Source organism: Glycine soja, chromosome 15, assembly GCF_004193775.1.
Source record: "Glycine soja cultivar W05 chromosome 15, ASM419377v2, whole genome shotgun sequence".
NCBI lineage: Eukaryota > Viridiplantae > Streptophyta > Magnoliopsida > Fabales > Fabaceae > Glycine > Glycine soja.
In genome coordinates, this window is record NC_041016.1 from 44915881 (window position 1) to 44929967 (window position 14087).

At 30.6% G+C, this 14087-nt stretch overlaps 1 long non-coding RNA gene across 1 annotated transcript; it reads left to right on the forward strand.

Annotated features, from left to right (window-relative positions):
- The first annotated feature begins 8899 nt into the window (after positions 1-8899).
- Positions 8900-10526, forward strand: LOC114387757. Its single transcript, XR_003661400.1, has 2 exons — positions 8900-9056; positions 9708-10526. It is a non-coding gene; the product is annotated as an uncharacterized LOC114387757 (long non-coding RNA).
- The last annotated feature ends 3561 nt before the right edge of the window (positions 10527-14087 follow it).

Sequence of the window (14087 nt, forward strand, 5' to 3'; positions counted from 1 at the left end):
CACGTTGAGATTTTCTTTGTTATGATAAATTTATTTTTCTCCTACTTACTGTCTTCCAAATTAAATGTTTTCTTTTATCTAATCATACAAGAAAAGTACTTACTAGAACTTATTTCAACTTCAAAGTGGTCATTAAAAGACTGTTTGTGTCTGATCCCAAATTCTAATACCCTTATTTTTGTCATATGATGTAATGGAAGAAGGGGGCTCAAGAGAAAGAATAATTATATATCAAAGAGTTATGTGGCTATCAATTTTAAATGTCTACTCTAAATAGCACTTTCAAAAACAAAGAGAAAGAAGTTAAATATGAGAATATGATATGACTAGAAGAAAAACTATACATAACAAATTACTACCCGATTTTATCAATACCATTTAGATAATATTTTCCTTATTTTCTTTTACTTCCATCACACGATATACTTGCCAATAAATAATGTTGAATAAAAAAAATAGTTATAAACGCTCCCCAAATCAAATGGGTCTCGATCATTTTTTGTCGTGGTTAGTGGCAACAGTATTGAAACAAAGAAATAAAACCACTAAATACTAATTTGTAAACAGAGTCTCATCCTTAATTTTTTTTATGTACTAACCAACACAAAATAAAAATTCAAATATGACACATAACATCAGTCGGTTGTCATGTGTTTACCAAAGATGTTACATAGGCATTAACCCTAATGTTAACCGGATTGGACTAATGGTGAAATAAATATGTTGCACTTTTTAGATGTTGATTAAATTTAAATTTTTTATCTTTTAAGAATTAGTCTTACAAAAATAAACTAATAACAGAATTAATATGGTGTACTTTTGACACATTGATTAAATTTAAATTTTTTTATATTTTATAAACCAATTTGTTAGACCAAATTGGATATATAAATTGGATATATATTCTATAAAGTATGAAGAATTTATTTTGACTTAACTTGTAACATCCCATTTTTCGTAAGCCAATTTAAAAAGAATTTTTATTTTTAAATAAATAGAGTTTTAGAAAAATGATCAGATTTTTATAAATAAATAATGAGAAATAATAATTTGAAGGAAAAAAAAGAGAATATTTGATTTATTCATTTGATAGGAAATAAAATAGAGTTCTTTTTTTATAAAATATTAAAAACAAATAAATAGAGTAATAATAAGTTGTATGTACCCTAGGTATAAATAACTATGTTAGGTCAGTTAGAATGATGATACCTCTTCTTTCCCTCATTTTCGTTTTTTCCCCTTCTCCTCTCAAAATTCTTTCTTCTCCCCGCAGCCCACCAAACCTGTCTCAGAAAAATAATGATCTCGGACTCATTTAGCGTTGGATCGTTGTTAAATTTGAGCACCATGTTCGCAACCCATTTCCGAGCATTCTCACTGTTGGGAATTTTGATATCATGTTTGAGCTGAGACAAATACCTTTCGCATCGTAGCTTTTTCCTTTCCCGCAGAAACCCAAAATGGCCTCAGTAAAACTATGATCCCGATTTCATTAACCGTTAGATTTTCATGAAATTTTGATATGAGGTTCGCAATTCAGTTCCGCACACCTTCACCGTTGGGATTTGCGAGATAATATTCACGGAGAGAGAAAAAGGAATCGCACCAAGATAGTACAAGTGGAGGCTTCAATCCCTTCTCTGTCTCTCTGATGTTTGAGAACTCTATCGGAGCAGTTAGAGGAAAAAACTAGAGGAATCTCAGGGAACCGCTAGAGGCTGAAGACACGTGAGCCCACTTAGAGGTAAGGGATGAGTTATTCACAATTGGGGATTAGTGAAAACATGTGTATGGATCCTTAGAGATATCAATTGGAATGAGTTTTGGGGTGTTTTTGTAATTTTTATTTTATCCTTATAATTATTACAATGAATTATATATGTTTGATGAATCAGTTGATGTTCAATTGAGAAATTGTTGTGAAATTGATGTGTTTTTGTTGAGTGTGAATCCCTTAGAAAAATTAAACTATTTTTATTAACGTAAATTATATTTTAAATAATATTATTCAATGACTTATTTTATACAAATTATTATCTTATTTTAATTTTTCTACAACGATGATCAACATGTTATGTGTATATAATTATTGTAATACTAGAATAATAAATTAAAGAAAATTGTTCTAATTTTGATGTAATATTAAATTTATTGTTATAGAAATCCTTTGATTAAAAACAATGTAGTTTAAATTACTATATACATATACATATATATGCTTTGTATCATGCAAATATTATTATTGTGTGATGTATATATGAGTTATAAGGTGTAATAAGTTATTATAATGGTGTTATAATATTATAGTGAAGATTGAGTAATACAAAGTTGAATGTGTCAATTTGTGAGATACATGTAAAAATGAGATGGTCGATGTGATATTATGAGATGTTAAATTGTGAGCATGATATTTGATTGTGAATAAGTGTATGTGTTTGACACTTGATGTGACAATAATTATATTGTGAGCTATGAATTATACAATAATCCGATCAGTGTTATCTTGAGAAAAGCGTTAATGCGCAGTGTTTAAGAGAAAGTGTAGGTTTTCTATTCAGGAACCAGTGTTAAATTATAGCGCAATGTGCTAAACGTGTTTGAAACACGAGTGTGAGATCGTGGGTATTGTATAATTCATGAGAAGTGCTTATAAATGAAATATGTGATGAATTGTGGAATAATATGTTGCTTTGAGATTATAATATTGTTATTGAGATTGAGTAAAAGTGCAAAGTAAAATAGGTGTTGAATTGTGAGATACGTGAAAATATGCGATGGTGGATTGTGACATTATGAGATGTGAAATTGTGAATGAGTTTTGGTTGTGAATAAGTGTGTGATTAACTCTTGATGTGGCATTATTTGTGTTGTAAGCTGTGAATTGTACAATAACCCAACCAGTGTTATCTTGAGAAAAGTGTAAATTGTGACACTCTCTACCCCACACATATATGTACTAATAATAAAAGAAATAATTGAAAAAAATTAAACTTAATTCAAGTTTTTAAAACATATTTAAATACAAGTCTTTCAAGAGGGTAGCAGACTCACATTCACCTTTCTAACATCATCATAAAACGTTTCTAAATAAATAATAAATTCACTTCGGCTTAAACAAGGTCGTCTATAAAACCCTATACCCCAATGCCACATCCTATCAGAGCGTTGTGTCCCGACGTCTTTTAGCACATGGTTCCTTAAAGCAATTCACCTAGTCATCTGCTCTCCCGAATACAAAGTTCAAGATCATCACAGGATCCAAACACAAACAACACACGGGGAGTGAGTTATCACATTCCTAACTAATAGAGAAACAAGACAACTAGATATACATATCATATAAACCAAATAAAACTTAGTTACACGTAATTCACGTAATTTTATCACTTTGTCATTAAAAGGTCACTTTTCAATCATCAATCACATTACACAAGAATCACACGCTCTGATCAAGACATGATAACACATCAATTTCAAAATAAACAATTAGCAAGTGCATGAGACAGTTATGCTAAGACTCAAGCCTATATGCAATGTGGTACCATGTCAGTGAAAAACCACCCTGAGGCGCTAAGGAGTACATAACAAGACACACCAAACAATGAGTTTGTCAGGTCACTCTCACTAAGTAAGATCATAGGAGACCAGTCAGGGTCACGATGTTTTGCGAGAATGCTCCAACCATATGGGATCAACATAGGCTTAAAGAAGCACTCAAACCCGGTGACCTCCAAGGCCTACACTCCGAAGAGTCCGTCAGGGCCTCTCCCTCCTGATTCAGGTCCAACCCCTAAAATCATTTTAGCACACAGACACTGCTTGTGAATTATACAATACCCATGACCTCACACTCGTGTGTTAAACACGTACAACATATTGCGCTACAATTTAACATTGATTCCTAAATAGGAAACCTACAGTTTCTCTTTAACACTGCGCATTTACACTTTTCTCAAGATAACACTGGTCCGGTTATTGTACAATTCACAGCTTACAACACAAATAATGTCACATCAAGAGTTAATCACACACTTATTCACAATCAAAACTCATTCACAATTTCACATCTCATAATGTCACAATCCACCATCACATGTTTTCACGTATCTCACAATTCAACACATGTTCTACTTTACACTTTTACTCAATCTCAATAACAATATTATAATCTCAAGGCAACATATTATTCCATAATTCATCACATATTTTATTTATGAACATTGCTCATGAATTATACAATACCACGACCTCACACTCATGTTTCAAACATGTTTAACACAATTGCGATACAATTTAACACTGGTTCCTAACTAGGAACCTACACTTTTTCTTTAACACTACGCATAAACAATTTTCTCAATATCAACACTAGTTGGGTTATTGTATAATTCACAGCTCATAACTCAATACACACATCTCAATACACATGTATCTCAAATCTAAACATAGTATTCTCAAACTCCAACACTTGAATAATTTTTGGAATCACACAATAACAACACTACAACATTATTTACATAAAATATTAATATAAATAAATATATAACTAAATCTATATATATAAATCCAGCAACGTATATCATATTTGATCATGAATTTTAAGAAAGTTTTCAATGTAACAATTCTAAATAATTATATAAACAATTTGTCATATATATAAGTATACATGAATTCAAATATATATTATCTAAGAATACAACACATAGTCTATTAGAATTCTTTTCTCAATTTCAAATATAATATCAATTTTAAACTATAAAAAAAACTAAAAAGCATGAAAAGGGGAAAAATACAAACTCAATATCTCCTTACTTAATTTCATCAACTACGGTTCACACTCAACACAAGAGCACATTAATTTCACAAAAATTTCTCATTGGGACATCAAATGATTCATCAAACATATATAATTTATATATAACTCATAGTTATAATTATAAGGATAAAGTAAAAATTATAGAAACTCCCAAAACTCATTCCAATTGATACTCTAAGGATCCCTGCACATGTTCTCATTAATCCCCAATCGTGAATAACTCATCCCTTACCTCTGAGCGGACTCACGTGTCGTCAGCCAGCAATAGCAGCATCTCTAGCGGTTCCCTGAGATTCCTTCAGTTATTCTTCCGACTGCACCGATAGAATTCCCAAACGTTAGAGAGACGGAAAAGAGATTGAAACCTCCACTTGTACTGTCTTCATGCGATTCCTTTTTCTCCCTCCACGAATATTATGTCGCAAATCCCAACGGTGTTAGTGTGCGCAATTGAATTTCGAACAACATATTCAAATTTCATGAAAATCCAACGGTTTACGAAACCGGGATCATAATTTTACCGAGAAATTTTTGGATTTCTGCGGGAAATTAAAAGGCTACAATACGAAGGTTTTTCCTATAAGCTCAGCCATGATTTTGAAATTCCCAACGGTGAGAATGCTGGGAATTGGGTTGTGAACCTGGTGTTTAAATTTCACGACGATCCATCGGTGAATGAGTCTGAGATCGTCATTTTTCTGAGACAGGTTTAGTGAGCTACGGAAAAAAGAAAGGGTTTTGCGAGGAGAAGGGGAAAAACGGAAATGAGAGGCATAGGAGGCTGAGGAGTCAGTCTGAAAAACCTAGCATGTTGCTATTTATAACTAGGGGCATTTATGACCTATTATTTACTCTATTTATTTATTTTTATTATTTTTACTAAAAAAACTTTTTAAATTTATTTATGAAAAAAATGGGATGTTACATAAATGCGCGATGTAAAAGAGAAAATTGTAAGTTTCCTATTTAGGAACCAGTGTTAAAGAGAAAGTGTAGGTTTCCTATTTAGGAACCAATGTCAAGTTGTAGCGCAATATGTTCTACGTGTTTAAAACACGAGTGTGAGGTTGTGGATATTGTATAATTCACGAGCAGTGTCTGTGTGCTAAAATGATTTTAGGGGTTGGACTTGAATCAGGAGGGAGAGGCCCTGATGGACTCTTCGGAGTGTAAGCCTTGGGGGTCACCGTGTTTGAGTGCTCCTTTAAACCTATGCTGATCCCATATGGTTGGAGCATTCTCGCAAAACATCGTGACCCTGACTGGTCTCCCTATGATCTTACTTAGTGAGAGTGACCTGACAAACCCATTGTGTGGTGTGTCTTGTTATGTACTCCTAAGCGCCTCAGGGTGGTTTTTCACTAACATGGTACCACATTACATATAGGCTTGAGTCTTAGCATAACTGTCTCATGCGTTTGCTAATTGTTTATTATGGAATTGATGTGTTATTGTGTCTTGATCAGAGCGTGTGATTCTTGTGTAATGTGATTGATGATTGAAAAGTGTGATTGATGGATGAAAAGTGAACTTTGAATGACAAAGTGATGTAATTACGTGAATTACGTGTAAGTAAGTTTTATTTGGTTTATATGATATGTATATCTAGTTGTCTTGTTTCTCTATTAGTTAGGAATGTGATAACTCACTCCCCGTGTGTTATTTGTGTTTGGATCCTGTGATGATCTTGATCTTTGTGTTTGGGAAAGCAGATGACTAGGTGAATTGTTTTAAGGAACCTTGTGCTGAAGGATGTCGAGACACAACGCTCTGATAGGATGTGACATTGGGGTATAGGATTTTATATTAATTGTATGAAGTCGTAGAGGATCTTGTTTGAACAAGGATGACTTTATTATACGATGTAGAAGAAATTAAATGTGAGCCTTTTATATCCCTTTGAATGGCTTGTATTTAAAAATGTAAAAAAAAATACTTTTAATTAATATTTGAATTTTTTATTCCTTGTTAATATATATGTGAGGGGCAGATGGGGTCACATAACTCAAATAAAAAAATTACCTTAATTATTGGCTTAAAGTTTGAATTACTTGGAAGAAATTACATTCTATTACTATAATAATTTTAATATAATAACTTTTCAGATGATATTTAATGCCAATCGTGTTAATATATGATATCAAATTGCCTTTAACAATAATTTTAATTTTATTCTTATTAATATTTAACACAAAATTATATTATGAACACTTTACTTATATATGTCATATCAATAATTGGTTTCTTACAATATTAGTACAAATTATTACTAATTAGTAAGTAATATTAGTTAATAAAAAGTCCCTGCGTTGCACAGGTAAGAGTTGAAGTTTGGAAATGGGTCTGGCTAAAAGTAACGATTTTTTTCTTCACAGGGACGTTTTAGATGGTTTTGAAAGAAAGAAATGCATTTGAAGCTGCGAGTAGAAGAGAATTTGTGGAATATTAGCAAGCAACACTAATGAAAGGACAAAAACACATCACTCACGAGACGTGACATCAAAGGTGGTTCGTCATCCGACTAAATGAAAAAAATGGTGACAACCCTATCCCAACACAAAGGTAATGAAACGAAGGCAAGGAGAATGCTGATTGACATTGGCTCGCCAGCAAAAGGGGCCAAGTTGTTCACCTTTGAATAACCCTTGCCGCTACCACAATTAAGTAAGTTACCACATATTTTTAAAACCGCCACTAGCTCTACTTGAACCACCGCAATCAGTGAGCCACTTGCGGCGGTTTTACTAAGCAGCGATGGTTTGAATAGAACCACTGTAAACTTGTAAACTTAGTGTCAAGATTTGACAATTTTCTTGTAATGGGTGAAGCTAGCTGTGAGAGAATATATATTAGGTAGATGTTGTTAACGAAATAGGGGATGAGTAGCACATAATTTTGACAATAACAAGGTTGCTTGAAGGCCAAAATGTTATTTGACTACCTTTGGTCGTCTTCTACTTCCTAAAATAAAAGGTATTTCTTAGTGGAGTCTGTACTAAAGACAAAATACTTAAGACAGGGATCTCATTTCAAAATTCACATTTCTCTTATCCCTTCTATGATGTCGATGCTGAATCAATAAACCATCTATGTTTACATGCCTTTTCCATATCATTCGGGGAAATTGTTTTGCTTTATTTGTTGGGAAGTGGTATTATGACTCTATATGGGGCCATGGAGAGTCTCACTTCTTATCACATTTTGGTCTTATAAATGATAAGAATTACAAATATGATATTCCAAAACTATGGATTACTTGAAAATGTTAAAAAAGAAGAGGCGTTTGTATGTAATTTTACAAAACATCAAGAGTGGTTAGTGTAATTTACTCTAATATCTTTCATTGTATATCATATAATTAGGCTGGAATGTTCTCTCTCTTTGAGATTCATGTCCTTGTTTCAAATTGGAACTTACAGATGTAACTGGTAAGGTAAAAGGATCTGTATATATCTAAGCTTCAGTTTTGGTATCCTCTATCTAGCATTTCTTATTGAATGTTGCAAGTAGCAACTTATTATAATAAAATGGCCATTCTCTTGGTCTCCTACAGATCAAAATGGAATTATTTTAATGTGATGGGGATCAATGAGATTCCTGATGTGTAAAAAGCTGATGAACAAAGTAATTATCTCACCATGTATATTGGGTTTCGCCGGGTATGCTACACTCAAAATTCAATAAATTTCTTTTACTTCTTAATTAAGTTTTCACTTTAGGTAATTTACAATCTTTAATAGCTACCAGCATACAAGTCAAAATGATATGAATTTTGGTGCAGTGTTCTCTAAACACCCAAAGAGAAACACCTAACTTGGGACGCTCATAATTTAATATTTGAGACATCATGTCGGACCATGCATTATCACAGCAACAATAACGGTTTTAAACGCTGTTGACCTATCTAAACACAAGTCTAAGTTCCAACCACCTAAATTATAATAATCCCTAAACCAAATCTAAAATCTCGGAGTATATTCAAAAGAAATAATGGTCAATAGTACACTGAATGTACTGTTAATCCCATGCTAGGTATTATAAATAACGGGAATATGGAATGAGAGTAACTCAAGCCACGAGACATTTCCCTTACCATAGTGTGGCCTACTTGTTGTTTTCTTAATGAGAATGAGAAAGAATTCCACTGTGCATTGTGCACTTTGGCGCTTCTGTGTTCCATTGTTGCTGCTTGCCAGCTTCAGTTATGCTCCTTCTGTTTTGGCGACAGCTGAAATTTCAGGTTTGTTGTTAATGCTAATTATAACAATACCTACATTTCGTTAGGCTTTTAGTTTAGGAAATAGGATGTTTCGTCGTTTTAGTCCTTAATAAAAATACATTCATTTTAATATGTACATTAAAAAAGTGTATAATTTTTCCAGGAGGCAAAAAAGTTTGAAATTTGGAGTGACTAGCATGCTTATTTTCTTTACGGAGAGAGAGAGAGAACGAGTATTTTTTTTTTTCAAATTGAGAGACTAAAAAAGAAAATTAAAATTTGAGGGACTAGAAAGAAAAGAGACTAAAAGTTGAACAACTAAAAACATACTTAAATATGGATATGGATTTATCATTTTATTTTTGTATTTAAATATGTCTTCTCTATTAATCTATGCAAAAAAAAATTAAAATTTATAAAATAATAAAAGTGTGTTGATACACGTTCGCCCTAAAATGGGGTGGATAATTGAGTTGGAAAGATTAGATTGAGTGGAACAATGAAAGAGAGATTGGAAGGAAAAGAAAGATAGACGTGATAAAAAAAATAGTAAGAAATAGGAAGTAAATATAGAATATGGAAACGAAATAGAAGAGACAGTTGATAGATGATTCTAATTTTTCATTACAAAACATTGTGTTTAAATTATGTTATTTTGTATTTCTTATGTAGGGAAGGAGATGAACATTGACGGGAAGTTTTTAGAGGAAGAATTATCAGAATCAAGTCTAAAAGGATAAGATGAAGAAGCCAAATTTAAAGGATTTTTTCCAAAGCTAATTCCAATTGTTAAGCCTATTACAAAGTCAATTCCCATAGTTAAAGCCTATTCCTATTCCAGTTTATAAGTCTATCCCGAAACCACTTCCCATTGCTAAGACTATTCCAAAACTAATTCCTATTGTTAAGCCAATTTCAAATGAAGAAGAAAAATTCAAAAGTCTTTTTCCAAAATCTATTCCAATACCAAAGCCTATTCCAAACTAATTCTTATATTGTTAAGCCAATACCAAAGCCAATTCCTATTGTTAAACCTATTTATATTCCAGTATACAAGTGGCTACTAAAGCCAATTCCTATTATTAAGCCTCTACCAAGCCAATTCCAGTTGTTAAGTCAATTCCTATTCTTAAAGCTATACTAAATTCAATTTTCATTGTTAAATCTCTATCGAAACCATTTATAGTAAAGAAATCCAACTCTCCTATTTGAGCCTGAGGAATTTTTAAAGCCAAAGCCTCTCTTTAAAAAGCATATTCCCAAATTCCGAAAACCATTTCTACCACCATTGCCAATTAACAAACTAATTACAACTCCATAAAATGATAACTTTCTACCTCCTGAAACTATAAAGTTATCCCTTCAATTTTTAATGCTTTTATTTACACATCTCATTCTAAATCCTTTAGTACCCTTCTTGTGTACTGAATTGGAATATCTGTAGTTAATCTTTTCTCCTCAATAAACTTTTCATCAATATTATCGTTTGTAGGACTCGTTATATTGAAGTAAGACATGGTAAGTACAATTTTTCCATTTTGGTTTAGTAATATTTCAATATTTTTATATTGTGATTATATTTAATTGTGTGTGAGAGATCAGAAAAAATAATTAATGTAGCTATTTTTATATCACTGAGGTAAATTTTAACTATAATTAAGTTTTAATAAGAATTCTAAATATTATGATAAGTAAACGTTGAATTTGTCACCAACTAAAAGATTGTCCAAGTGAAACTAAGTTTGATCCTGTAAAGTAAGATTTTGGATTCAAATTTTGTGGATGAAAAAAACGTAATTAAAAGGAGAATTTTTATCAAAGGTGATTACATTTTCTGGTAGAAATTACTTATCGACAAAGTTGGAGAATAATTTGCACCAATAAGATAGTTAACAAAAAAAATTAAATTTGTTAGAATTTAATTTCTAAGATATTAAAAATCCTCCCTTTTCTCTTCAATTTTTTTTAAAATAAAACAGTAATTTTTATACTTTATTTTTATTATCATTTTGTACTGGAAAGGACCAAAGTGAATAGTACTTTGTAAAGTTACACATTATGAAAAGAGTTTTAAAATCTCAAGGAATAAAACCTTCAATATATCCAATCAATCTTGAGGACTAATTTATGGATTTACTCATGTTATAACACAAAGAGTTATTTAACTGTTTTTAACACATAAGAAACTAATTATTAATTACTATTAAAGAAAATATATATTAAAAATGTTTAATAGCATTATACATTCAAAATTATATAACTTTTTCATGTCATAAATTAAAATGTACTGTCATTTTTTTAGCAAAATAAAATGAACTATCATAACAACATATAATAAATTTAAATGTTATTTAATTCTTGTTCATTTACGTAAATTTATTAACTTAATTTATTACATGTAACATTTAAAATCAACCTAAACTTATTACACTAATATCTATATTAGTAATAAAAAGAACTACCCACCTTTAGTGTACACAATTTTACCGAGAATTACTTCTTAAGAATTCATTATTCTTTCTAAACTACAATATCGATCTCTACCCTTATACTGTTAGTTTCTTTGTGTTTTATTATTCCTGTTATTTTTAATTTAACTTTATTTAACCTCCAAAAACATTTTTCTCTTCTCTTTAATTTACTTTGATTTGAAAATTTTAACGAGACTCAGAGTGCCTTTCTTCCTCGAGTAAGCATCAGAAACAAAATAACATAATTCATATTTTAATATATATATATATATATAACGCCTATTTGTTTTGTATTTAAAACTTTTGTTTTAGCAATGTTTTCACTATAATTTCTTATTTAGGTTAACATTATTTATCAAATTGAAGTTTTTTATTTTTATTTAAAAGAACATGGAAGCACGTAAATGAGATGAAATAACTCTAATGTTGATATACATAATAAGTCACTACTAAAAAATAGATTTTTAATATCGGTTATTAAAGATTTTTAACATTGGTTATAAATTGATGTTGAAACTACTAATATTAAAAGTATCAACGATAACATTGATTATAATATCCGATGTTAAAATAAATTACACAACATCGATTTTCCAAAGAATTTATGTTGTATCATTAGAAATAAACAAAAATATAAAATATGTAAATACCCACATTGATTTTAAGAAAAAACCAATTTTGTGTTTCACTGACAACATCATTTTTTCATAAAATCGATGTTGTGAATGCACGACAACATCAATTTTACTAAAAAACCAATGGCCTATCATTATAAATAAACAAAAAAAATGAAAAATATGTAAAAGCCAACATCAATTTTATGAAGAACTGATGTTGTGTTTCACTGACAACATCGATTTTTTTTTAAAACGATGTTATGAATGCACACCAACATCAGTTTTCCCAGAAAATCGATGTTGTTTTATACTCAACAACATCGATTTTCTTAAAAACCGATCTTGTGAACACACAGCAACATCTTTTTTTTGGAAAACCAATGTTTTTTGGCAATTTTTTTAATATCTTGTTTGTTTTTTTAATTACCCCAAACCTGCAAATTAAAAAACAAAACTAGTCCAGTCTAGATAGTTTTCAGGCAGTTCAAGTTTTGTCCATAATAATTGAATAATTATTATCAATTAAAAGAAATATTTAATGTAATCAAAACAATAGTGTCAATACATAAAATCATTTGTAACCTAATCTAAATTAACATAACTCTACAATTGTAACACCTAGTGTTTCATTTTTAACTCTTAGGTAATAATTTGTCCATTGAATGTGAATTGCCTTCATTGTCTCTAGTTCCAATGGTCTTGGATCAGGAAAATACCATATGATATAATAAAACATAAGTTAATAAGTATAAATAATAACAATTATAACAAATTGAATTAGTTTTGAAGTAAATAATTATCGTTTCTCAATTATCCTTGAAATCTCCTAGGGCTATTGTTGACATCTAATGCATTACATAGTACCCACACTTAGTGTTTCCTTTTTTTTTCCTTATTACACTAAATTGAATAGAATATTTAGATATTCAAAGTTAATTGAAAATTAGTGTACAAAGTAATAAAATTTAATTTTTAAGGCATCAAACATTGTTTAAATGACTAACTTCAACTACAATCCATCTAGCAGCGGTCTTGGATTTACTTCCATGACTATAGTTGAATCTCTTCAAAGCACCGATAAGAGAAACATGCATTTGTACTGTTCAATTAAAATATTAATGTCAAATACTAATGATAAAGTAAATTTATTACAAAAATACAACTGACCTATTAATAATTCCTTTTAAGTAGTTGTCGGGCCTATTGTGCAAGGAACAAAATTAGATGACAACATTGTCCTTAGGACATATAACGACCATTTGCCAATGTACACTGGTAGTTGTCAGGCCTATTATGCAAGGAACAAAACTAGATGACAAATTGTCCTTAGGACATATAACGACCATTTGTCAATGTGCACAGTATTGGAGAATATTAAGTTATTATAGTGCATACATTATTTAAATTGATTTGTTCAATTTTACTTACCCATTCAAATAGGCTCCGAGGTTGACATCTATGTGAATTTTGCATCCATTTCTTAATATAATATTTTGATTCAAATTGTGATTGCCTAGATCTCTGTATGGACTGTGGCTCGAGGAATCTATACATAGAGGCATTCCTTGCTTGCATACTTGTCTCAATCATGTGCCCATTGTTGTTAAAATAAAGTAAATTATACATGAATTTAAAATACTTAGTTAGCTAATATACAATAATGTAAAGTAACTTACAAAATCCATATTTGTATAACAGAGATGCTGAGACATTGACCACCATGTGCTATTTCAGAAAGATCTTTATACTTTATGTACAAGGGGAAGTTATCATTATACACCCCAAATACAGTAGCATCCCACGACACATGCAAAAGGTTGATGAAAATTTGTGGGATGACCAATGTCACAAGTATAAGGGATTGACATCAGGATCCGAAATATCTATAGGTTTCAACAGTCCTTGTTTATCTTACACAGTTAATAAACATAAGTGAATGACTGTTAACACTTTATTTGTTACAA